A 26,505-nucleotide genomic window follows, 5' to 3' on the forward strand; every position below is an offset into this window, starting at 1 on the left:
CCAGGAGGGGACTTCCCTGGTGGCGTAGTGGCTAAGAATACGCCTGCCTGTAGGGGCTTCCCTGGTGGCGCGGTGGTTGGGAATCTGCCTGCCAATGCAGGGGACACGGGTTCGAGCCCTGGTCTGGGAAGATCCCACATGCCGCGGAGCAGCTGGGCCCGTGAGCCACAATTGCTGAGCCTGCGAGTCTGGAGCCTGTGCCCCGCAACAAGAGAGGCCGCGATAATGAGAGGCCCGCACACCGCGATGAAGAGTGGCCCCCACTTGCCGCAACTAGAGAAAGCCCTCGCACAGAAACGAGGACCCAACACAGCCATAAATAAGTAAATAAATAAATAAATAAAATTAAAAAAAAAAAAAAAAAAAGAATCCGCCTGCCAATGCAGGGGACATGGGTTCGTTCCCTGGCCCGGGAAGATCCCACATGCCGCGGAACAACTAAGCCCGTGCGCCACGACTACTGAAGCCCGCGCACCTAGAGCCCGTGCTCCGCAACAAGAGAAGCCACCGCAATGAGAAGCCCGCGCACCGCAACAAAGAGTAGCCCCCGCTCCCCGCAACTAGAGAAAGCCCGCGCGCAGCAACGAAGACCCAACGCAGCCAACAAATAAAATTAAAAAAAAAAAAAACTCCAGAAGGCATTGACATCGAAATTTGGGGGATGTAGGAGTTCAGAGGAGCTAAAAATTACTGAAATTCTAGTCCTGGAATCCTGTAGATGCTCAACCTGAGGGAGAAGAGGAACCCTGGGCATTTGTAAGCAGGTGGCCCCACTGGTAACTTCTAAAGGAGATGGAGTAGAATGAATAATTCCAAACAGATTGAGGAACACATGGATCCAAGAAAATTTGATGAATCAAACAAAAGGCAGAGGGGGTAATAGAAACAAGGAGAAAGCAGGACACGTTTAAAACGCTAAGTAAGGAGCAAGTAAGTGGGTGGCGGCCTCCGTGCTCCTGGCTTCAAAGGGGATATTTTACACATTGACCATTAAGCAGGTGTTTCCTGTACTTTTCTCATAGACATGTTTGATCAAGTCTAGATCACTCCCATCTTCTGAGTTTGATAAGAGGTTTATTATGAATTGGATTTTGTATTTTATTAAGTAGGCTTTGACCGCCTGATTTTGATTCATTTGTAAGAGAAAACGTCCAAGGTAAATGAAGAGAATTTTTCCCATGAAAGATTTTTTTTCTTGTGTATCCAACCATCCCCTTAAATAAACCCTTCTCTCTGGCTTTTATTGGAGTACATCTTTTATTAAAATTTCACAGTTTTCATCTTACCAATGTCAGACGAGTTTACTGTAACCAGAAAAAGAAACACACAGAAAGACAAAGAACGAGTGTCTGCTTCCCCCACCCCCTGCCACTGTGTGCTTTCCCCACAGCCGTATAGGCCTCTACGAACACATGTGTACTTAAAGGCATCTTTGGGGTTTGATTTTACAAAAATGGGGCATGCGATCCTCCTGGGGTCACCCGGGGTGATTCAGGGTCCAGGCAGGTGTGGAAGGTGTGCTGGGGGTAGTGCTGGAACCCATTCTCCGTGTGAAGCAGGCGCCACACAGACACCCAAGCTCGTCTGCGGTGGGAGCTGCTTCTTGCCGTCAACCTGGGTGCCCCGTGCTCAACCGCGCGTTGCGCCGTCCCTCTGCAAGGCGCACACTTCAGGCTTTTCAGGGAACAACCCTCTGCTGACGGGCTGTTTCCACCACAGAACGCTTTGCAAAACACTTGTACGTGGACTCTTCAGTACTGGCTCTTTTAATTTTATGAAATAAATCCCCAAAGTGAGATTCCCATGTCAAACAGTAGGGCCATATTTTATCTTAATAGGTATTAAGAAATTGCATTCAATTAGGCTGTATCCGTATCAACTCCCATCAGCGGGATACGAAGGCACCGGTTCCCCCCCCCTCCAGTTTTCCCAGCAATAAATGTTGGGACGCCATAATTTTTGCCAGTCTCTTGAATAAAAATTTGTCATTATTGTTCTAATTTGATTTGTCTTGACTACTAATAAGGTTTAGTATCTTTTTATGCATTTATTGCCATTTCTATTTCTTTCTCTGTTAATAGCCGATACATATATTTTGCACAGTTTTCTATGGGGTTTTAAATCCTTTTCTTATCAATTTGTAGGGACTTCTTGGATACTGGAAACAGTGATACTTTCTTGTCCGCGGGGGTTTCTTATGCGCACTGGGTCCAGCCTCAGCTCACAGCCCAGCTTTCCCTGTGCCCAGCCCCCAGGCCCTGCTCCCTCCCCAGGGCCAGAGGCCCATGTCTGCCAGGCACGACCCACCTTACAGCAGCACGGAACTGTTTCCTCAGTCACTTCACTGTTTACACATTGTCCAGGGTAAACTTGCCAATTCAGGGTTTCCAGGAATAGCCCAGTGTTTCCCCATTCCTCCCTCTTCGGGTGCTTTCACCTACATTCCTGAAGACTTGCCAAGGTCCAGGTGTCAGGAGGCTTTTTCTTTCTTTCATTTTTAGGCACCTTTAGTTTCTTCAGTTTAATAATATACATATTAGAGTGGTGCCTAATCGATTCGGAGACACATATTCAGCCTTTATTAATGGGATGTGTGTCCCCAAACTTGAAGACCACTGGTCTCTATTTTATATATAGGAAGCAGACATCGTTTCAATAATAAATCTACATCAAGATAGTACAATCTAGGTGCCGGTCCTCTCACTGAGGACATGCGTGTTTCCACCTTCACGCCACCAAAGAAGGCATTCAAGAGCCTGGCACGCACCTTGGTCATCTGACAATTAGGACGTGTGTCAGGACCCGGAAGTACACTTGCAGGAAGACTGGCAGCAGATGCCACAAGGCGCCCTGGCTGGGGGCTGTGGACCTCGCCTCGCTGGTCACCCGTTCTCCACCCCGATGATTCAAGTCTGCACAGGAGAACTCTGGACGGCCCTCTGCCTTCAGGCGGGTAGGGACCCCCGCTATCTCTCCTGCTCTCCATCGGTATGTTAAGTTTTCTCCACTTTCTCTACTCTCCTTTGGAAGTTATACAGTGTACTGGGTTGAACCATATGAAATTGCCATCATGTTGGTCAAACAGCAGCAATTTCATATTGTTCAACTGAATACAATTAATTTTTTAACACACATACTTGACTTCAAGTCTAATGTTAGTTGATCGCTATCCTTCTCTACCCTATAAGGACCTTTGGATATGTCTACCCTGCTCACTACCAGTTCCATTTTACATGGTATTATTGTCTTATATTTCAGTTCCATTTTGTCATCACCAAAATAATCATTATTAACACAATTAGTGTTTATCATCGATACTTATTTCACTCTATTTCCACGAGTCACCAATCTGTCTGCTGTCTTCATCCATTCCTCCTTTGTCTGGTGTTCAGTTTCCTTCTTCCTGAAGTACCTTCCTTAGAGATTTTCAGTAAAGAGCAGTTCATGGTAAGCTGTGTCTGAAACGTCTTTATAGCATGCACACTCTTGAATAATAGTTTAGCTGGATATAAAATTCTAGTTTGACAACTATATGTTTTCTCTCACTGCCTTGCAGATATTTTCCTGTTGTTTTAGGCTGCTCTTGTTGCTGTTCTGAAACTTCTCATAGCCCAAACACTGTGCTCGGGAGGTAAAATTCTGTTCCTCTTGGGCCCTTTTACAACATCCTTTTTGTCTTTGATGTTCTGAAGTTTCCCTAGGAGATGTCCATACCTACATGTTTTTAAAACCTTTCTCTAGATTCATTGAGAATCTTCTATCTGCGAATACATGTAATAAAAAGTGGAAGATTCTAAGCTCTTATCCCTTTCATTTTCTCTCTTTTCTCCTCTGGAACCCCTGGTTGATGTATACTGGGTCATGTCATTCTAACCTGTGTGTCTCGTAACTGTGCTGCATTCTGTACTATGTTCCGCTGGTTTTCCTTAGATCTGTCTTCTGCTTTACTAGTTTTTCTACTCTATTCAGTCAGCTCTTTCATCTTGATTTAATGGATTCCTAATATTCCATTTTGTTCTTTTCTAAATCTACTGTGATTGGTTATTTGCTCTTTATTTCTGATTTTTATAAGACTTATTTTATTTCTTTCATCATTTTGAACATTGTTTTATAATTTCTCTCAGATTTTTCAGTTAACTAAAGTTTTCAGGGGACAAATCTTCCTGGTTTCCTTCCTTCCTTCCTTCCTTCCTTTTTTTTTTTTGCCAGCAAAATTTCACTCACGGTGAAATAGTCTCTTTTTTGGTGTCTGTGTGCCTGTCTATGTGCATATTTAGCTGATCCCAAGCAAGGTTTATATTTGCTGTGGAACTTCATGGTGCTTGGACTGTTAAAGTGACATTCCATGGTGGCCTTCTTTTCGCTTATGCCAGGTTTTGGGGGTGGGGTGGGTGTGCCACCACCCCAGGAACAGACTCCGTGATAGTTTCTCAGCTTCTGGTCCCCACACCAGGAGGCAGTGTTTAAAGCCAGATTCTGGGTCCTCAGGAAGGGAAAGCCCAGGACTCTGGGTTTTCCTTGAGGATTACAGCCCCCTTCCCCAATCACAGTAGGGTCAGGCTTCCTTCCCTGAGCAGGTGTGCGAAGTGCATCCAATTCCCCACAGGGGTGTAGGAGTCACCTCAGCTTCCGTTCTTCCCCTCCTGTAGGCCAGGTGTGTGCACAAGACCCTGGCTCCCAATCTGTGGGCCCAAACTGGCCAGAGCTGCCGGTCCACGAGCCCGATGCCCCCACTCTCTCTCACTTCCCGCTTTGCTCTCACACCCGGACACCTTGCTTCCTGGCTTGCCGTCTATGCCAGCACGGAAGAAAAGCTAAAGGCACCGCCTCTGGGCCAGGCTGCTTGGGTTCCAACCCTGGCTGCACCACAGATGAGTTCCTTAGCCTCACAGCTCTCAGTCTTCCTGGTCGTCACACGGACATAAAGAGAGTCCAGCCTCGTGGGGCTCTCAGCTGAGTTCACAGACTCTAGGGCTCAGCACTGTGCCCAGAACATGGCGCACACCCAACAGACACTACCTGCTATCATTTCAAAGTGGGCGGGGTGGTTCTGTCTTACCCAGCACCCTACGTGCTGCTCAGGCTTCCTGTGTCCCCCACTTAATCTTTCCTGCTTGTTGTTTATGTGTGAACTGTGTGATCCCAGTTTTTCAGAGCTCTGGCTCTATTTTGGGGGGTGGGGTGCTCAATCACTTTGTTGGAAGGAATGGCATTCAAATGTAGGGAAAAATAAGCAGATGCTTTTGCACAGGTTATGGAAAGAGTAAAAAATGCAGTTCTGGTTTTCTAGTATTGTGTAACGAAACACTCCAAAACTCAGAGTCTTAGAACCTCCATTTTGTTTTCCTTCGCTCACAATGTAGTAGGTCAGGAATTCAGGAAAGGCTCTGCTGGTCAGGTCACCCTGACCCATGTGGCAACAGCTGGGATGTCGAAGACTGACTCACTTCCAACACGGCTTCTACGCTCAATTGCAGATCATTAATTTTCATCGCTGTGTAAGGTCCAATATGTGAGTGTGCTTCATTTTATTCACCCAGTCTCCTGTAGGTGGGCTTTGGGGTTGTCTCCAGTTTCTTTTCCAGTATGAACATTTCTGTGCATTTCTTCTGGTAGACACGCCCAGGTTTCTGTCTTGGGCACACAGTAAGGAGTGGAATTGCTGAGTCAGAGCGCATGTAAATGCTCACGTTTATAAGATTACACTACAGTGATCGTTCTACATTACATGCCCTTCAGCCTGTGTCAGCTGATACTTAGTATTATCAGACTTCTTGCTTTTGGCCAATAAAACAATCTTGTAGTTTGCTGCAGCCTGTACGCACGTCTGAATCACTAGTGTCACTCAGGACCTCTGCAGGTGCTTTCCCTTTTGTGCAACAGCTGCTTTATCTTTTGCCCATTGGGTTTCTTTCTTCTTACTGATTTGAGGTGTTCTTTATTTAATCTTGACACCAACTTTTTGTCAGTCATGTTTTGCAAGTATAGTCTCATACTGTGACTTTTTTTTACCTGATTTAAATTGTCTTTTGACTTACAGAAGCTTTTAATAATGAATTAAAATATACCAGTCTTTTTCTTTTATGTTAGCACTTCTTGTACTTTAAGAAATCCTCCCCTACCTTGAAATCAGAAATCCTCACCTATATTTTCTTCTAAAGATTTTAAAATTTTGCTTTAGATATTTGCTTTGACACAAGTTCTTAATCCATCTGGAGAGGATAATTTAATTTTTTGTGTATAATTTAATTTTTTCCATATGGATAACCAATTATTCCAGGTACACATTGAAAACTCACTTCTTTCCCTGCTGGTTTGTCATGTGACCTGAGTCATTAATAGAAGGTCCATATGTGCACAGATATGTTTCGGAACATTCTATTTGTTCCACTGGTCAATTTTTTTTACCCCTGAACTAGTACCACACAGCATCCCTTACTAAAGTTTTATAATGTCTTGGTACCTGGCAGAACAAGCCTACCTTCCTTCTTTAGAACACAATTCTAATGAATTCCAATTTTAGAAGCAAATGGACAAGTTCTATAAAGGATCTTGTTGAGTTTTGATTGAAGTTGTATTGAATCATTAGATAAATTGAGGGAGATTATGTTATGATATTAAGTTTTCCAATTTATAAACATGGCCTCCTGATCAGTTATACGACCAATGCCTTTCCTGGAGAGTATATCCCCCTGTCTTTGACAACTATTCTGCCAATGTTATGGTGGATGGAAAACCAGTGAATCTGGGCTTGAGGGATACAGCTGGACAAGAAGATTATGACCAATTATGTCCCCTATCCTATCCACAAACAGATGTATTCTTAATTTGCTTTTCTCTTGTGAGTCCTGCATCATTTGAAAATGTTCACGCAAAGTGGTACCCTGAAGTGCGACACCACTGTCCCAACACTCTATCATCCTGGTGGGGACGAAACTTGATCTGAGGGATGATAAAGACACGATTGAGAAACTGAAGGAGAAGAAGCTGACACCCATCACCTACCCGCAGGGCTTGGCCATGGCCACGGAGGTCGGTGCCGTCAAATGCCGGGAGTGCTCGGTGCTCACGCAGCGAGGCCTCAAGACAGTGTTTGATGAAGCTATCCGGGCGGTTCTCTGCCCACCACCCCCCACCCCCGTCAAGAAGAAGAAGAGAAAATGCCTGCTGTTGTGAATGTCCGGGCCCCCCCCCCGCCTGTCCCGTCCCCCAGGACCCTTTGTACGCTTTGCTCAAATGGTGGAGCCTTCGCACTCAGTGCCAAGTTTTTGTTACAGATTAGTTTTTCCATTAAACCGTTTTGAACCAATCAGTAATTTCTAGGTTTTGTTTGTTTAAAGTGTAAGAGTTCAAACTTTCACATTCTATTAAAGTTTAGCCCAAAAAAAAAAAAAAAAAAAAATTTTTTAGGTTTTCTTTTATATCCTGCAGGAAAATTTTACAAATTTCTGCATACAGGTCTTTACAACTTTGGTTAGACTTATCTTGTTATATTTGTTGTTTTTGTTGTTATATAAATGGTAGAAACATTTTAAAGTTTCTTGATGATGTACAGAAACACAGTTGACATCTGTATATGCAGTGTTTGTATGGAGCTTACACTCAGCTACGTGGCTCAACTCTATTATTGCTAGTAATTTGTTTCCAGATTCTTTTTGATTTTCTAAATGGAAAATCATATCATCTGCAAAAAATAAATATCTGCTTTAATTTTTCCCTTGCCAATCCATGTCTTCAATTTCTTTTTCTTGAATTATTTCACTCTCTGAGATCTTTAGTTCTTTTGTCTGATTTCAAGGCAAATGCATAAATAGAATTCTCTTCACCATCCGTGCGTTTTCCCCGGGCGTCTCATTCATGTGCATAACGTCGGTGAGGGTAGCAGCTCCTCAAGCTCCTTTTATCCCAGCCCTCCCCTGGCCCCCGAGCCCGGCATCCAACCCACCCATCACGGTGCCCCAGGGACGTCACACAGCTCTCTGCCCACTGAGTTCAAAGATGAAGCTGCTTCCGATGCAGCATCCTCTGTCCACGAGGGCCTCCCATGAACACCCGGGAGCCTTGGTGTACACTCGAGTGTACACCCCCCCGTCTAGTCACCAACACCCAACACATTCTACCTCCAGAAAAAAATCTTAGATCGGTCCAGTGGTTAACTGGGAGATTGGGATGGACATATATACACTAATATGTATAAAATAGATAATAATAAGAACCTGCTGTAGAGCATAGGGAACTCTACCTCACTTCACTATACAGTAGAAACTAACGCAACATTGTAAAACAATTATACCCCACTAAGAATATTAAAAAAAAAAAAAAAGACTCCGCCTTCCAATGCAGGGGGTGCAGGTTTGCTCCCTGGTTGGGGAGCTAAGATCCCACATGCCTCGCAGCCAAAAAACCAAAACACAGAACAAAAGCAAGGTTGTAACAAATTCATAAAGACTTTAAAAATGGTCCACATCAAAAAAATCTTTTTAAAAAAACCCTTAGCTCAGTCCTCTTCTCCCTTCCTCTGCTCACCCACCAAGTGCTCCGTAACTCAGGTGCCGTCTCCTCTTTCCCGATCGCAGCCACAGTCCTCCAACTTCCCCTCCTTATCCTGGCTGTGCCTTCTCCTGATCCTCTCCATCTTTTAGGAGAAGTATTCTTTCCAAAACGTATGGAACATCAATTCCCTACCCTACGTAGACGCCTCTGATGGTCTCCCACTGCCGTTCTTGAGGTGACTGTAAAGAGATGGACTCGCTGGCCTCGCCGGCTGCTCGGTCCCCCTCCCATTGTCCCCTCCTTGGGCACTCTGGCCCTGACACGCTCCCTGAGACCTGACGGCTCTAGTCTGTTACTTAACCCCTGACTTGCGCATGTCCAACATCATCTCACGTGTCATGGGTGGAAGCTCCACCGCTTCTGCAAAGACCGACAGAAGACCCAGGTGCAGCAAGCAGCAGCAGGTGCAGGCTTTAGCGTGTGGCTCGGTACCGGTCCCCACAGAACGCTGAGCGAAGCCATCTCTTGTCAGGAGCCCAAACTGAGGCTGGCCGGGTGCGTGGCTAACTCGGAGGAGTGGGGATGCGGGTAGGCGTGGCCCCTGGGACAGGGGGGATCTCAAGTGTGGAAAGGCAGGAATGGCATCAGCCTCCCTGCCCACGGAGGGGCCCAGAGAGGGGGCTGGGGTCCAGGTGGCAGCCCCTCACTGACTCCTACTCAGGCCAGGCTGCCAGGAAGGGAGACCTTGTTCCCTGTGCCCCTCCCACCCACTTCCCTAATTGCCAGCATTGTGAGGCAGGGGCCATGGCATTCAAGGTCCCGCATACCTGGGCACAAACCTGGCCCGGGCTGGCCATGTGCGCTGGGCCAGTCCCGAGCCCGGCCGTTCCCGGCGTCCCTGTCCGCGCAGGGGGCCAGGGTGAGGACTGATGGAAGCCAGCGTTGGGGACCAGCAGTGTGACCGCGTCTCCATCCAGGAGGGCCTGGCCCCAGCGCTGCGGAGGTGAACAGCAACTCCCAGTCCCTACGCGAGCCCACCCTGCCTTCCCGCCCACCCTCCCACTGCAACGTCGTGCTGCCCCGTGGGCAGCGTCTTCCGGCGCCCACAGCCTGTCGGGTCCCCCACCCGCTCGGTGGGCGGGCAGGCGGGTTGTTAACAGCAACGTTAGTAACAGCATCTATCGAACGCCTCTCTTGTGATGTACGTGGCACCGAGCTAAGCATTTTAGATGCGTTATCTCTACTGACCCCACGGCAGCTCCCTTAACACTTGTTTCCTTGTAAGATTCTTTAGAATTCACGAGACTCCGATTGTTATGCTTGAGCGAGCTGCGCTCCAGAGACGGAGGCTGCCTGGCCAAGGTCACCTAGCAACCCGGCGGTGGGGGGGGCTCCATGCTCTGTGCAGCCCGACACCTGCCTCTGGAGCCGGGCGCCTGCTCCCTTCTCCGCGGTGGGCGCTCCCTCCCCACCGCCCCCCCCCCCCCCGTGCCCTCGTGGCTCCAGGCTGCGAGCATGCGACTAGGGTCAGTTTGAGGCTCAGGTGGCACCACGTTTCAGGCAGAGACCAGGGTGTGGTTCTCTCCGGGGCCAGCGTTGGCCGTCAGGGCCTGCCTACCCGTCGGTTAAAGGGTCCACGTGAGCTGGGGTCAAGGGTCAGAGCACGGCTGCCAGAGGCCAGCGTGCGGCCGGGGTCAAAGTCAGCGTGTAACTGGGTCAGGGGCTGGAACACCCGTGGGTTCCGGAGTGACAGTGTGGCTGGGTCAAGAGTCAGTGTGGGGCTGAGGTCAGGGGTCAGCGGGTGGCCAGCCACCATCATGAGGCTGACCCCAGCGAGAACCAGACCCTCGCCCTGGCCCATCAGGCCAGCACCCCCTTGCCCACGGCCCCAGCATGGAGAGCTCAGGGGGACGGGGGGGGGTCCCTAGGGCCAGGTGACCTGCACGGGGCCCCCAGGGAGCCCCATGGGTGGTCTGCTGCTGGGCTGGGTAGGGCATCATAAAGAGGAAGAAAGGGGGTCTCTAGGGCAGCTCTGAGCCCTGGCCCCTTGCATCCCCACCCCCAGGGCCACCAGGACCTCTCCAGGGGCAGACCAACCCTAGCCCCTCTGCTCAGGCACCATCACGCCTCGTGGGACCAAATGCGGCCTCTGCTGGCCTGAGACCCCCAGCTGGCTGCCAGGAGGTCGTCCGCTTTCCTACATCTTCCCTGGGGTTCCCTCCTGCGGGACGCTTCCCGGCCCGTAACTTGGAAATCCTCTTCATTCTTCAAAGCCACCCCGGACACCTGCAAGCCCTGCCGCATCCCCACCAGAGCGGTCACTTCCCAGACCCCTCGGCACGCACATCGCCTGGTCTCATCCCTGCGGGGTTCAAGCCACGGGTCGGGGCGGGGGACACAGGTCGGGTAGGAAGGTTCACGGCCTCCAAGATGAGTGGCAGCAACTCCTCTGCACGAGGAGGTGGGCTTCTCATCACATCCCGGAGAAGGGCTCAGCGGGCTTGCGTGTCTGCCGGCCTGCTAACTCGTGAGCCTCCCTTCCTGAGGGGCAAGAGGAAAGGGCCGGCTCAGAGCGGATCCATGAAGGCGGAGCTCGTCTCTGCTGTCACAGCCGTCCTGCTGTCTGGGTCCCTTTCCACCCGGCGTGGGTAACAGGGCTCCTCGTTAACAATCAACCTTCTCTCTGAAACACCAGGAGGGGCAGGAATGTGTGCCATGCACCGGGCGCTGCCCAGCCCTGCGCCCCGACAGACCCCCTTTCCTGTGGCCGCAGGAGCCCCGCCCAGGCCTCACAGCCTGCGGAAGAGTTGGACTCATTAAAAATAATTTCCTGGCCGGAGTCATTACCTTCCGCTGGCAGAGGCCATCCAACTCCCTCAGCAAGAATCAGAAGCCTGCCGGCCCCTGGGGACCCTTCACCCCGAGGAGAGGTGAGGCCGGAGATCAAGCCTGCCCAGTAACGAGGGACGAGCTGGCACTCCCGGCCCCGAGCCCTCTGCAGGAACGACTGAGACCCGGGGCACAGTCCCGGGGCTGAGGCGGTCACTCCCCACTTTCCTGGCGGAGAGATCACGTCTCAGAGGGGCAAGGCACCTGCAGATATGCGGCACAGCCGTGTCTGGGAGCCTGGCTGTCGGAGCGGGGCCAGGCTCACCACCATATGGGGGTGCCAGGGCTCAGGGCCAGCAGTGCTGGCTGGAGAGACAGGGCCACCTGGTGCCTGATGGGCCTGAGCTGCTGAGGGCTTTGGGGTGACTGCACCTGGGCGGGGTACAGGACAGGCTCATGGCCAGAAGCAGGTGGTCACAGGCCTAAGGGCCGGACAGGAGCACCCAGGTGGAAGCCTAGGCAGGTGGGCAGCCAGAGCTCCCAAGGCCAGCAGCACCCAGCAGGTGCAGCCCTGCCGGGCTGGCTCTGGGCCAGGCAGCCCCTTACTGTCTGAACACGGGCTGCGCCTGGCGAGCACCACAGGCCCTGAAGCACCCCCATCACCGGAACTAGGAAAACTTCCCTGGCACCTGGGAGGCCCTGGTCACCTGCCAGGTGTGAGCCACCAGTGATGAGAGGTGCCAGACGGGCCTTCCTGTCTGAAACACACAGGAGCGCACGCACCGCTATGGGCTGAACATCCGTGCTCCCGGATTCACGGGAAGCCCTGACTCCCAGTGTGGATGTATTTGGAGACGGGGTCTCTGAGAAGACAATCAAGGTTACACGAGGCCATCAGGGTGGGGCCTGATCCTTATAAGAAGAGGGAGTAGGAAGAGGGACTTCCCTGGTGGCGCAGTGGTTGAGAATCCGCCTGCCAATGCAGGGGACACGGGTTCGAGCCCTGGTCCTGGAACATCCCACATGCCGCGGAGCAACTAAGCCCGTGCGCCACAGCTACTGAGCCCGCGCTCTAGAGCCCGCCTGCCACAACTACTGAGCCCGTGTGCATAGAGCCCGTGTTCCGCAACAAGAGAAGCCACTGCAATGAGAAGCCCGCGAACCGCAACGAAAAGCAGCCCCCACTCGCCACAACTAGACAAAGCCCACGCGCAGCAACAAAGACCCAACGCAGCCAAAAATAAATAAATAAATTTATATAAAAAAAAAAAGAACAGGTAGGGAGAGCCCGGCTCCCCCCGCCCCACTGCGTGCACCAGGAAGAGGTAGTCCGAGGGCGTCTGCAGCCCAAGGGGGGGCGCCCCCCAGAACCCAACCACATGGGCACCAGCCTGCAGACCTGTGAGGAGTCACACACGTGGAGAGATCCTGTCTCAGTGTGAAATGGAACATGCAATCAAGGAGGGGAGGGGGGAACAGGGAAAGACCCTTCCTCAGACTGATGCCCACTCATCAAGACTGTGCACCTGGGGGGCCCAGGGCCACCCCCGTGGCCTCATGCCGCACAGCAGAGACCTGGAGCCTTAGGAGCTTGGGGGTCCGGGTCCCACCTCTAGAATCTAAGCCACCACAGTCACTTTTACATCAATCAAAGTGGACTTTAGGCCAGCAGAGTATTGTGAGGGTTAGGAGGGCGGCAGGGGTTAAGAACGCATATCAGGATCCTCAACTTGCATGCCCCGAATAACAGAGAACCACAACCGCCAGGCGTATGACAGGTCCCATCTCGCTAACCCTTTAAGTCAAATGGAAAGACGGCTGGTCTAGCATTTTCACCGAGTAGGTTTGCAAAGCCCCCAGTCGCGGTCGGTAAGTACACAGGCTCACTGGACGCCGACGGGTACCAGCTTCTGGAAGCCCAGGGTGTGCACGTTAACTTGCAGACCCTCGGCCTCAGCATCCTCTCCCGTGACCAACACACTCTACCCCACAAGCGCAGCAGTGGGTGCAGCGCGTGCGCAGGTCTGTGGTGGCATCAGGGGTCGCCTCCATCTGCCAGATCCAGCACAGGAGGTCGCCTCTGTACGGCGGGTTGGAGCAGGCTCAGTGGGGGCGGGCCCTCCAGGAGGCCCTGCTTGATGCTTTCGAGCCCAAGGACAGCGGGGACCAGAGGGCGACGCCAGCCGCTCAGGGAAGTGCCCGGATGGACGGGGCAGGGTACGGCTGCAGGGTCGACAGACTGAAGACCCCGCTCGGCTGGGAGAAGTGCCGGGGTCTGAACTTGTGGGGGCGTGTGGGCCGAGGACCACTTCTGGGCCTGGCCACGGGGAGGGGGGCCGCTGGAGGGCGGGTCGCCGCAGCAGAGGAACAAGGGCCAGGGCAGAAGGAACCGGATGGGAAGGAAGGGTGCCCGCAGGTGGAGGGCGGGGCAAACCCCGACACACCCCGCCCCCCAGGCTCGCAGCGCCCGCGACCCAGGGCTGAGGGTGGAATCCAGCTCAGGACCAAGAGACAGAATTACCCTTCCACATCTGAGTCTCTGGGAAAAGTGAAAGCGCTACAGATCCACAACCCAGTGGCTGGATCATTTCGCAGAACAAGTGATAAACGAACAATCTGAAAAAGAAAAGGCTTTCCTGGCCAAGTCACCAAAGGCAGAAACCACTAAAGGCAAATTGATGTGATGACAAAGAAACTTTAAAACATCTCTCTGCACAAAACCCCCAAACCCAAAAACAAGCAAAACACCAGAAACAGAAAAGCTACGGACAGCTGAGTCACAGGGAAAGATTTTCAAAGGCCAATAAACACATGAGAATCCTTCATGAGTAATTACAGAAACTTTAAAAAATGTTAGGCCGTGATATATTTTTCATCTGTCCGATTGGCCTATTAAAGACTTTAACAGGTGGGGTTGGAGGCTGTGAAGAAAGATGCATTCACCTGCACGGCTGGGGGACTCTCCATCGGGGAGAGTGATTTGGAAATTGCTCTCGCATTTGAGACGTCTATTCCCTTCGGCCCTGCTGTTCTGCTTCCACATCCAAGACGAGCTGTTAACTGAAAGGGGCAATTTCAGCTCCAGTGGGAGGCGTCTCTGTGGTGGAAGTGGGTCCATGGAGATCTAGTAGGGGAGCAGAACAGGTGGGTGGGCTGCAAACCAGCCCCCAGGGCCCCTCGAGCTCCACGCCTGCCCGTGGGGACCACGGGGGCCCTGAGCATTGCCAGGGGCTTGGCTGTGAGGGGGAGGGCGCTGGGCGAGCATGCGGGGGACAGGCCGGGGAGGGCCCAGGCTGGCAAGGTCGCCTCTGGGGACCGGCAGTGGAGGAGGACACGGAGTGTCCGTTTTTACTTCCTGCGCTACTGTGTACCTTACTTTCGTAACTAAAATCCCGAATGGAAGATTTATTTTTTTGAGATGAAAACAAAATCAGGCCTGGCCCAGTCGGCCGGTGTGGTGATTGCTGGCACTCATTCCCACCACTCTCGTTACTGTCAGGCTGGCTTGGACTGAGCTTGAGCCGGGCTGGGCAGCTCGAGGGGGCGGGGGCGGGGGAGGCTGGAGCCACCCACACGGATTCCTGGGAGCAGAGGGAGGCGGGGAAGGGTGGCTGATGCTGTGTCTCAGGAACACTCCCTGAGCTAAGGAGAGGGCCAGGAACGGGGATAGGAAAGTCTGGGGCTGGTCAGGGGTAATCTTCCAGCAGGGGGAGGGACTGGTCTGGGCAGGGAGCAGGGAGGGCCGGGGGCCGGGGCCTTCACCTTTGACCCGGGGGAGGGGGTGGGGTTGTGCGGGCGGTGAGAGGGTGTGAGGTCAGGGGTACATTCCTGAGCTTTGAGGGGAGAATTCACCTGCCCAGGGAAAGGGTGCAGAGACCAGGACAGGGCCTGGGAAGGCTCCTTACCATAAAAGGAATCCTCCCAAATGATCATGCATTTCACACCTTTCCACTTGCAAACTCAATGCTGTTTGTTTGGGGATCTGAACGAAATGGTTTCCCAAAAAACCCAAAGAACGGTGAGACCCACAGTAAAAAGGATGCCCCCAGACACCTGCGAAGGACTGCCCTGGGCCGGGGTGGGGGGGGCAGAGACAGGGAGTCTCTGAAGTGGGGGATCCGTGTGGGCACCAGGTGTCCAAGTGAGGACACCCGCATCCCACACGGAGGGAAAATCACGGGGGGAACCGCGACAATTAGGAATGTGTCCACTCGCACCAGCACAGGAGAAAGGCGCTGATGAGGGAAGAAAAACCGCATCTCCCCTCGGCCCCTCCCCGCCCCACCCCGTCCCGGCACGGGGGGCGGGGGGGGGGCTTTGCCGTTTGTTTCCTCCGCACCCACAGCCCCATAAACCCAGGGAACAGATGCAGACGTCTGGGGGCCAGGCAAGAAGAGCGGCTTTTAAATCCACCAGCAATCCTTAAGCTGCAGCGGGGGGCATGCCTCTGGGCCGGGTTCTGGGTAGCTGACCGGTTTCCCGGAATCTCACAGCAAATAGGGGTCCCCACATGGGTCCTCCCAGCCCAGCCACTCGGGTATCTGTCTGCCCTGCACTGACCCCAGAGCGCTCTGACCCCAGTAAGCGGTGACGTCTGCTCAGACACGGGACCCCCACATCTTCCCTTAACCCTGGGGGTCTTGTTAAAAGAAAGACTGTGACTCAGCAGTTCTGGGTGAGGGCTGAGATTGTGAATTTCTCACAGGCTCTGGTGATGTCCTGTCTGCGGTCCACACTGAACCATCCAGGGCTCATCTGGCTCTAACTTTCTTTACCCCCTGCTGTTTTAGGGTCCTTCCATGAGGCATCTCACTGGCGAATAAGCCATTCCATGGTGTTCACCTGCCCATTTTCTTATCCAGTTATTCCAGACGGGCCTGCGGGCTGTTTCCAGCATGGGAGCTTGTCCGGGGACATGGGGTCTTCAGGGTGGGCTTGCCCTTACCTTGCAGAAACCCCCTTGGTCAGCAACGGGTCCACCATCCCAGCCAAGAGGGACCACCAACATGGGCATTACCCAGTTTTTAATTTTTACCGACCTGGTGAGCAAAGGTGAACCCCTGCAGTTTATTTTGCATTTTTCTAATACACAGGATTTTCTCCTTCTGTGTTTGTTAGCCTTTGGAGTTTCTTCCCCACGGAGTTTTACGTGCTCTCTGTTAAGGCAATCCCTAGACATCACACTTTTTGTTGTTGTTATGAATAATATCTAATTCATTATATTTATTACACTTTCTAACTGGTGTCGAGAAATGCTATTGATTGTCATAAATTGATCTTGTATCCACCAACCTTGATCAATTATTAGATTTTAAGATTTATATTGTGATGCTTCTTTTATATGACATGTGTAAAACGTCATCTATATAAATGACATACATGTATAATGAATGAAGTGACATGTGTATATTTACATAAGACATAATAACAGTTTCATCTCTTCTCTTTACAATCCTCACCCCTCCTGGGTCTGCTTCTTTCCTCCTGGTGTCGGCCCGGCCCTCCGGTTCCATGTTAAACACCAGTAATGAATGAAGGCATCTCTGCCTTTAATAGAACCTTAAAGAGAACGTATCTAAAGTTCCTGCATTAAGTAGAGTGTTTTGGTGTATTACCTTTATTAAGCTAAGGAAGCTCCCTTCTATTCCTACTTCATCAAGAAGTCTTATTATTGTTGTTGTTGTAATTAATGTTTTCATTATAAATAGATGTTGAATTTTATCAATGATTTCTCAGCATCAATTGAAATAATCATGAATTTTCTCCTTTAATAAATCATAAAAACATTAATATATTTTCTAATGTGAAAACATCCCTGCATTCCTGAGATAAACCCTACCTGGTTATAACATATATTTTTTAATACATTTATACTCTATTAAGGCATTTGCATTTATATTTGTAAGAAATACGAGTTTCTCTTCTTTTCCTTTTCTAAAATTCAATTTAGGAATCAAGATTACACCAGCCTCCTAAAATGAGCTGAGCAGTTTTTACTCCTTTTGGACATTCTAAAATGACTTGGATAAGATAGGAATTAACCACCACTTAAGAGTTTGGTAGAAATCCCCCATAGAACAGTCTGGGTTGGGGGCTCATTGGGAAGGGAAATATTAGATTTCAATTTATTTAATAATCATTGGCTTATTCAAATTTTCTATTTCTTTTTGCACCAATTTTTTCATTTTCTATATTCCTAGAAATTTATCTACATCACTAGGTTTTCCAATCTATCACCAAATAATTATTTATTATACCTTTTTATTGTTGTAAAAAGTCTGTTGTATCCAAAGTTAATTTCCCTTTTTCATTCTGTGAGTATATATTTTTATATTTTTTCTCTCTCTCTTCCCCTCTCTCTGCTTTCGGTATAGTCAGTTCTGTTGATCTCTATTTCAGTGAATTCTGATCTTTATTATTTCCTTCCTTCTTGCTTTGGGTTTGCTTTGTTGATCTTTGTCTAATGTCTTTCTTTGAATGTCTAGTGCATTTTTTCTACATTTTTTATTCCTAGTCATTTTATTTAAAACCAAAAATTTCCTAGTAAATTCTGCTTGACCACAACAATTTCATATTGTTGACTTATGAAGATTTAATAATTTTCAGATTTCTGTTTTAAACCAAGGGGTAGTTAGTAATGTGTAATTTAGTTTCTGGCCACATGGGATTTTCTGGCAGCTTCTTTTCATAATTAAGTTGTGATTTTATTACACTGTGTTATCAAACAAAATCTCTATGATGGTGACTTCAGGGGAACAAGCTGAGACCTCCTTTGTGGCCTAACAAATGGTCGGTCTTTCATGTGTGTTCAAAAAGAATGTGTATTCTCTGTTTATTTGGAGTATAGATCTCTATATACCAAAGAGCCAAACTTACTGGTTGAATTACTCAGCTGTTTTAGGCCAATCCTGTTATAACTGGGGGGATATTGGGATTAAGGGGTATCATGATTTGACATCTTTTCTCTACCATCTTCTGTTCTCTCTGCCATAGTGTGGGGCAAGGTCCGGGTCCAAAACAGCAGAGTGGGAAGGATGAAAATAAAGTTTAGAGAAGGTTGAAAGGGATGGTTCTGTATTAGTCAGGGCTCTCCAGAGAAGCACAACCAATAGGATGTAGATAGACAGATAGAGGGATAGAAAATGATTACAAGGAATGGCCTCATGCGATTCTGGAGGCTGGCAGGTCCCAAGGCCTGCAGGGTGAGTGGGCAGCTGCACCCAGAGGGGCGTGGGAGCCCTGAGCCCCTCGCTGTGTGCACTGCCCTGCGCATCTCTTACGTTCGGCTGTTCTCCAGTTGTATCCTTTATGATAAACCGGTCATCCAGTAAGTCAACTGCTTTCCTGAAGTCCTCAGGCGGTGGGTCGGGGGAACCCCCAACATGTAGTCAGCCAGGCACAAGTGTGGGCAGCCTGGGTTCCCCACCTGCAGCTACCTTTGAAGAGTGGGGGAGGGGTCATCTTATGTGACCGACCCTTAACCCTGGGGCCTGACACCAACTCTGGTCTTTAGCGTCAGAATTGGTTGTTGGACACCCAGCTGGTGTCAGAAAACCAGAGCCAGTGTTAGGGGAAAACCCTTCAAGGACTTATAAAGGCTTGTGTTTTCTCCTCAAGGTAAGAGATAAAGTCATTTACTGAGAGAAAACATGGTTCAATAATCTAAAAAGAAAGATGTAAATGTTGAGTAAAATATTAAATCCCCAACTTTGGAGAGACAGTGTGATCTGATTATTAAGCCTAGAACTGATTTCCATCGTCACTGTTTTGCTAACTGGTGACCTTGGGAAGTCCTTCAGCTGTGTTCTGCCTCTGTGTCCTCATCTGTAAAATGGGAGCATGGTGGGCCCTGCCTTGGAGTTCTTGCGAGACTAAAGGGAAGGTTCTCAGCTGTCCTTAGCTCACACTAATTATTAAAAACCCAAGAGAAGAGATTAAAAAGCCTTAAAATATTTTTAATAAGGTGACCAGTTACAAAATCAATAGGCAAAAATCCAAAGCTTTTCTAAACACCAGCAGCAATAAGAAAGGAAATATCACAGATGGGCCTCCGACCACAAAAACAAAAAATGCCAGAGAGGATATAACAGAAACAAACCTTAAAGTTCACCTGGACGTCCACAAAAGCGAACCAGACCTATTTCTCTGGCAAACATGTAGACTTATTAGGAAACTAGAGTAACTAAAGACAGTTTGTTATCAGAGCAGTAGTTTTTCAAAAAACAATGAAATAGAATAGACAGTGCAAAAACGGCCCTGAACCTCTAAGGGAAAACTGTTACACCACAGAGAAGCCATAATATAATTGTTGGTGAAACAACAGACTAGGACATAAATGGTGCTGGGAAATTGGTTATTCACATGGAAATTTTCAATGAATTCCCTATGTCATGCCATGTGCAAGAATAAATTCCAAATGGACTAAATGCCTAAATCTGAAAAGAAGCATCCTTAACATTAGGGAAAAAATAAGAAAATATCTTTAATGGTTTTGGGGAAGGGAAGAGCTGCTTGAACAAGGCATGAAGGATAAGATTAATTAATTTTACTGATATAAATGAAGTTTTTAGATGATAAAAGACACCATCAACAAAGCAAATAGAAGGGAGAAGATTTGTGCAAAGCACGTAACTAATGGAGAATTCATATCTAGCTATGAAAAGAACTCCCACAAATCAGTAAGAAAAGAATAGAACATGAGCAAAGAATATGAACAGGCAATTCAGAGGAGAATAAATCTAAATAAATAAACATGAAAACATAATACAGCTCATGAAAACTCAGGAAATGCATATTAAAACAATAATAAGATGCCCTTCCACAGCCATCACCTTAGTGGCAAATATGAAGTGTGACAATAAATCAATGTTGGTGGGAGTGTGGAGTAACGGGGACTCCCATGCACCGTGGGGGGAGCGTAAGCTGGCACAGAGGCATTGAGAACAACTTGGTGTTGCCTCGTAGGGTCAAGGATGTGCACACGTCCCATGACCTGGACATCCCACTTCTGGGTATCAGCCCAGAGAATCCCTCGCGCGTGTGTAGAAGGACAGATAGACAAGGATGGTCACTATTTGTAATGGCAAAAAATAATAGTAAGAAAACAGGGCTTCCCTGGTGGCGCAGTGGTTGAGAATCTGCCTGCCAATGCAGGGGACATGGGTTCGAGCCCTGGTCTAGGAAGATCCCACATGCCGCGGAGCAACTAGGCCCGTGAGCCACAATTATTGAGCCTGCGTGTCTGGAGCCTGTGCTCCGCAACAAGAGAGGCTGCGATAATGAGAGGCCTGCGCACCGCGATGAAGAGTGAGTGGCCCCCACTTGCCGCAACTAGAGAAAGCCCTAGCACAGAAATGAAGACCCAACACAGCCATAAATAAATAAATAAATAACCCCCAAAAAAGATTAAAAAAAAAATAGTAAGAAAACAGAAGCCAGCTAAATGTTCATCAACAGGAAAGTGAATACACATGTCACAAGCTGTGCACTTTCATGCAGCAGAGACAACGGATAGTGTATCACCATCCACATACCGTGAAGAACAGCAGGCGAGAAAACAAGACTTGCAGCCTGATAATATAAAGTTTCAACGATGCAAAACAGTTCTATACATTGTTTACAAGACACATGCATTTGCTAAAAGTATAAAACTGAATGACTCACAGAATGAGAGAAAACATTTGCAAATCAGTTTCTGATTAGAGGGTAATATCCAGGATGTATAGAGAACTCCTAAAACTCAACAACGAAAAAGCCTGATTCAAAAATAGGCAAAGGACTTGAATAGCCATTTCTCCAAAGAAATATACAGATGGTTAAAAAGCACATGAAAATATGCTCAACATTAGGGAAGGGCTTCCCTGGTGGCGCAGTGGTTGAGAATCTGCCTGCTAATGCAGGGGACACGGGTTCGAGCCCTGGTCTGGGAAGATCCCACATGCCGCGGAGCAACTAGGCCCGTGAGCCACAACTACTGAGCCTGCGCGTCTGGAGCCTGTGCTCCGCAACAAGAGAGGCCACGATAGTGAGAGGCCCGCGCACCACGATGAAGAGAGGCCCCCACTTGCCACAACTAGAGAAAGCCCTCGCACAGAAACGAAGACCCAACACAGCCATAAATGAATAAAATAAATAAATAAAAATAGTGTTAAAAAAAAATCTGTTAAAAAAAAAAAAACATTAAGGAAATGCAAATCAAAACCACAATGAGATATCATCTCACACCCATTCGGATGGATACTATCATAACAACAGAAAATAACAGGTGTTGGCGAGGATGCGAAGAAACTGGTACCCCAGTGCCCTATTGGTGGGAATGCGAAATGATGCAGCCACTGTGGAAAACAGTATGGAGTTTCCTCAAAAATGAAACAGAAATACCCTACAACTCAGAAATGCCACTTCTGGGTATATAACCCAAAGAACTGAAAGCAAGGTCTTGAGATATGTGTACAACCCACGTTCATAGCAGCAACATTTTTTAAAAATTTATTTATTTATTTATTTATTTTTGGCTGCGTTGGGTCTTCATTGCTGCACGTGGGCTTTCTCTAGTTGCAGCGAGCGGGGGCTACTCTTCGTTGTGGTGCGCGGGCTTCTCATTGCGGTGGCTTCTCTTTGTTGCAGAGCACGGGCTCTAGGCGCACGGGCTTCAGTAGTTGTGGCACGTGGGCTCAGTAGTTGTGGCGCACGGGCTTAGTTGCTCCACAGCATGTGGGATCTTCCCAGACCAGGGGTCGAACCCGTGTCCCCTGCACTGGCAGGTGGATTCTTAATCACTGCACCACCAGGGATGTCCACAGAAGCATTATTTACAATAGATAAAACATGGAAGCAACCCGTATCCATGGATGGATGATGGACAAACAAAGTGTGGTCCATCCATGGACCTGGGGGGTATTATGCTTAGTGAAATAAGTCCAACAGAGAAAGACAAATACTGTATGATTCCATTTACATGAGGTCCCTAGAGTAGTCAAATCCATAGAGAGAGAAAGTAGATGGCGGGGCCAGGGGCTGGGGGGAGATGGGGAGTGAGTGTTGATGGGGACAGGGTTTCAGTTTCACAAGGTAGAAAGAGTTATGGGGATGGATGGTGGTGATGGTTACACAACGATGTGAATGCACTTACTACCACTGAACTGTACACTTAAAAATGGTTAAGGTGGTAAATTTTGTTATGTGTATTTTATCACAATAAAAAGAGAAAGGAGAAACTGAATGGCAGTTATAACAGTGAAGGAGACAGGGAGGAAACAGATTCAAGAGGAAAAAGAGTTTAAGTGTAATAGCTTCTAAAAATCTCAAATAAACTGTGGCATAATATTAAAGTTTGTTAAATTTGCTAAATTATAGTGGTAAGTACATGGATACTCATTATCTTGTTCTCTTCACTTTTCAGTGTTTTGAGATATTTCGTAAAAAAAAAGAAAATAGATGAACTAAGTCATGAACCCCAAACTCTAGAAAATGAACAGCAACAGCAAATAGTCAAAAAGGGGAGAAAAAAATTAATAAAAGAGGAAATTACTTTTGTATTTTTAAATTTCATTAGTATTTATCAATAAAACCAAAGCTTTCAAGAGACTCACAAAATTGGCCATTGGCCAATCTTTGTAAGCAAGAGGGAGTACGGGGCAGGGAAATGCAAATTCATTTCAGGAAGAAATGGAATTTAACATCAGGTAAAGAGGAGATTTTTAAAAAACATAAGAACATGTCTTGTACAGTTACTATCACACATTTTAGATGATTAATGAAATGGACAACTTTCTAGGAAAATGTAAATAATAAAAATCAGCCCAAGAAAAAGCAGATAATCTGAAGTGCTCAGTAAGCTTAATATAAACTGAAAGTGTAACCAAAGACCTGTGTGTGAAATATCACTAGGATGGGTTGGTTTTGTGGCTGGATTCTACCGAAGCAGCTCATACACCTTATTTTGGAACATGGAAACAGGAAAAGCTTGCTGAGTCTGCTGGCTGACGAACCGGACGCTGTCCCGAACCCCCTCCATTCCCATCTAACTACCGAGAAAGGCTGGAAAGATGAACTACTCACTTGCCCTTCTTCCTTGCAGTTGGAGGTTCCCGTAGAGGACGTTCTGGCCAATGAAACACAAGCAGAAATTTTCTGGGAGCCCCAAGGGAAGCGTTTATTTTCTCAATCAACGCGGACAGCCATCCGGTGCTTCCTCCCCTGTCCGTGCCGGGGCCCTGGTGCCTGGAGCTGTGGTGGCCAGCTGCACCCAAGGGTGGACGGCCAAGGGGATGCAGAGGCACAGCAGCGGCCACCTACTTCTATGCTTTCTTGTCACAGATACCATCGAAAGGTCTTACTTATTACCGTGGCTGAGCTTCTCTAAAATAAGCACAAACCTGACTTAAAACCCAGTTAAAGACACCCTAAGAAAGTTACAGCCAATCTCATATATAAACAGATGGAACTAATCTCAAATAAAATACTAGCAAGTCAAAGCCAGCAGTGCATTAAAATAAAACGCCAAGTAGGGTTTAGTCCAGGAATTTAAGGATAATTTAACATTAGGAAAGTCATCAGTGTTATTCACCCCATTAACAGACTAAAGGAGAAAAGCTACATGTTCGTCTCAACAGATGCTAAAAAAAATTCGACGAAATTCAAAACTAACTCATAGTAAACATTCTTAGTGAACCAGGTGTAGATGCTATCTTCTCTAATTGAATAGAACTTTTATCAAAAATCTGCAGCAAACATCTTACTAGGAAAAATAGGAGAATTCTCATTATAGCCAAGGCAAGTAAACAGGAAAAAAGAATAAGCATACATTTTGGAAAGAGAGAGAAATAACTGTCATTATTTACAGGCAAAGTCATCTATTAAAAAATCTAGGAGAGTGTACAAAGAAACACCTTTCTGTGGCCTCTTTTTCACAGCTATAAAATAGAGATAGGATTAGCATGTACCCCATGGGCTTGTTGACACAATTAATTTCATACATGTAAGGATCTTAGGCTGGTGCCTGCACAAAGTGATAAGTAGAAGATCAACATATAAAAATCAATAACATTTCTATAGGCCAGTAATTACCAATCAGAAATGGAAAACAGGGGCTTCCCTGGTGGCACAGTGGTTAAGAATCTGCCTGCCAATGCAGGAGACACAGGTTCAAGCCCTGGTCCGGGAAGATCCCACATGCCGCAGAGCAACTAAGCCTGTGAGCCACAACTACTGAGCCTGTAATCTAGAGCCCATGAACCACAACTACTGAGCCCACGTGCCACAACTACTGAGCCCATTTGCCACAACTACTGAGCCCGTGTGCCTACAGCTCGTGCTCTGCAACAAGAGAAACCACCGCAACGAGAAGCCCGCGCACCGCAATGAAGAGTAGCCCCTGCTCGCTGCAACTAGAGAAAGCCCGCGTGCAGCAACGAAAACCCAATGCAGACCAAAAAAAAAAAAAAAAAAAAAAAGGGAAAACATTTAAAAACTTGCCTTCACAAGAGCAACCAAACCTCTGACACACCTAGAAACGATCCTAACCAGAGATGCGGCTTAGGCAGCAGATGACCAAATTCCATGAAGGGACAACGGCTTGGACAGGTGCCTGGGGAGCAGGAAACATGCCATCAGGAGTTCAGTGCGATCCCACATTCCGTACAGATTTTCCCTGGACTTAGTGGCTCGTTCTCAGATGTACGTGGGAGAGTGAAAACCCACGGATACCCTAAAACAGGCTGTGAGGACAGGGCAAGAGGGCCCGGGGGCACCTGCGTAAGTAGTCTGCTTCCCCTCCTGTGGGCAAGCCCGAGTCGGACAAGTGTAAGTGCTGGCATGTGCCGACCCCTCGCCAGATCCTGCGCCCAGTGCCCGACGCCCTCCGGAAAGGACGTCGTGATTCTCGATGGCGCTAACACAGGATGGCCACTCCCGCCTGACACGGTGGATCATCCGTAGGTTTAGTGTTTGACAATCTGATGACTGAAAAATAATATCCCACTCTTGCAAAAATTATTAGTGCAGCTGCCCTCAGGAAACTAACAGGATTCGATTCCCTGCTTTCCTATTTACCACAGTCCCAGGGTCCCAGGGGCTTGAAAGCAAAGAACCAGAAGGCGTGTAACTGGGAGCGGAGTTGCCAGATCGTGGGACGTCACGGCTTCTACTTCACTATCATCACCAAGCAATGTGCCAGGTGACTGCACCTGGCTGCACTCCTAGTCACGCGTCAGCACTTGGTTGCCCTGGGTCCTTGTCTGCTCTTGGCATTGTCAGACTCTAATTTTAGCCATGCTGGTGGCTATGTGGTGGCATTTCACTGTGATGTCACTTTGCATTTCCACAATTACCCTTTCACAGGCTTATTGGCATTTGGATCCTCTTGTGAAGTGTCTGCAAACCTCTCTCGTGTTTCTGGCTTAGGTTTTCTGTCCTTTTCACTGATATGTAGAGTCCTCCCCAGTTCTGATCACAGGCCCTCGGGTCTGGGCCTCGCAGAGACCTTCCCAAGTCTGCGGCTCCTCCACCCTCTGCCCACTTCACACCTTCCTTTACTCACTCAGACCCCTGGGAATTCTGCTTTGTGACCCGTGCATCGCACCTGCTCCCGAGAGCATCTGAATATCATGACACCTCCATCTAACTCAGCCGGGACCCCTGTGGAGCTCCAGACCCACACGTCCCTCTTCAGTCTCACTACTCTTCACACGAGGTCCACGGGCCAGCAGTGCCCGCGTCCCCCAAGAGCTGGTTGGAAACGTGACATCACCGAGCTTGCTCCGAGGCTCTCCACTCCACTCCCCACCCCCGGGCCGAGAGAGCCCAGCCACCTCCACTTGGAAGTTTCACGTGTGCCCCCAAGAGGACCACGTGTCAAAACTGGGACAGCACAGTTAGAGGCATTTAAATACTGCAACTTAGCAAATTAGCGGTGCACACACATTCCACCTCTAACGGCTGCATGCGAGGCTGGCTGGATACCCAGAGTCTACATCTGAGGCGCTTCGTGATGGAAGCCCCGAGCCACAGGGCGTCCGCGGGCCCTTGGTGACACAGCTGAGCGTCCACAGGGCTCCGTCCTCACTCCTCTCTTCCCCCAAAGAGCTCTGAACCCGCCCGCCACCCCCGTCCACTGCACACACACCCCTGCCAGATTCCCGCCTCCTCGTAAGGGGTGCTGCCGGGGCCACTTGACCTTGTAAC

At 48.7% G+C, this 26,505-nt stretch overlaps 1 pseudogene; it reads left to right on the top strand.

Annotated features, from left to right (window-relative positions):
• The first annotated feature begins 6,611 nt into the window (after positions 1-6,611).
• Positions 6,612-7,391, top strand: LOC132375365 (ras-related C3 botulinum toxin substrate 1-like; annotated as a pseudogene).
• Positions 7,392-26,505: the final 19,114 nt, after the last annotated feature.

Source organism: Balaenoptera ricei, chromosome 11, assembly GCF_028023285.1.
Source record: "Balaenoptera ricei isolate mBalRic1 chromosome 11, mBalRic1.hap2, whole genome shotgun sequence".
NCBI classification, from domain to species: Eukaryota; Metazoa; Chordata; class Mammalia; order Artiodactyla; family Balaenopteridae; genus Balaenoptera; species Balaenoptera ricei.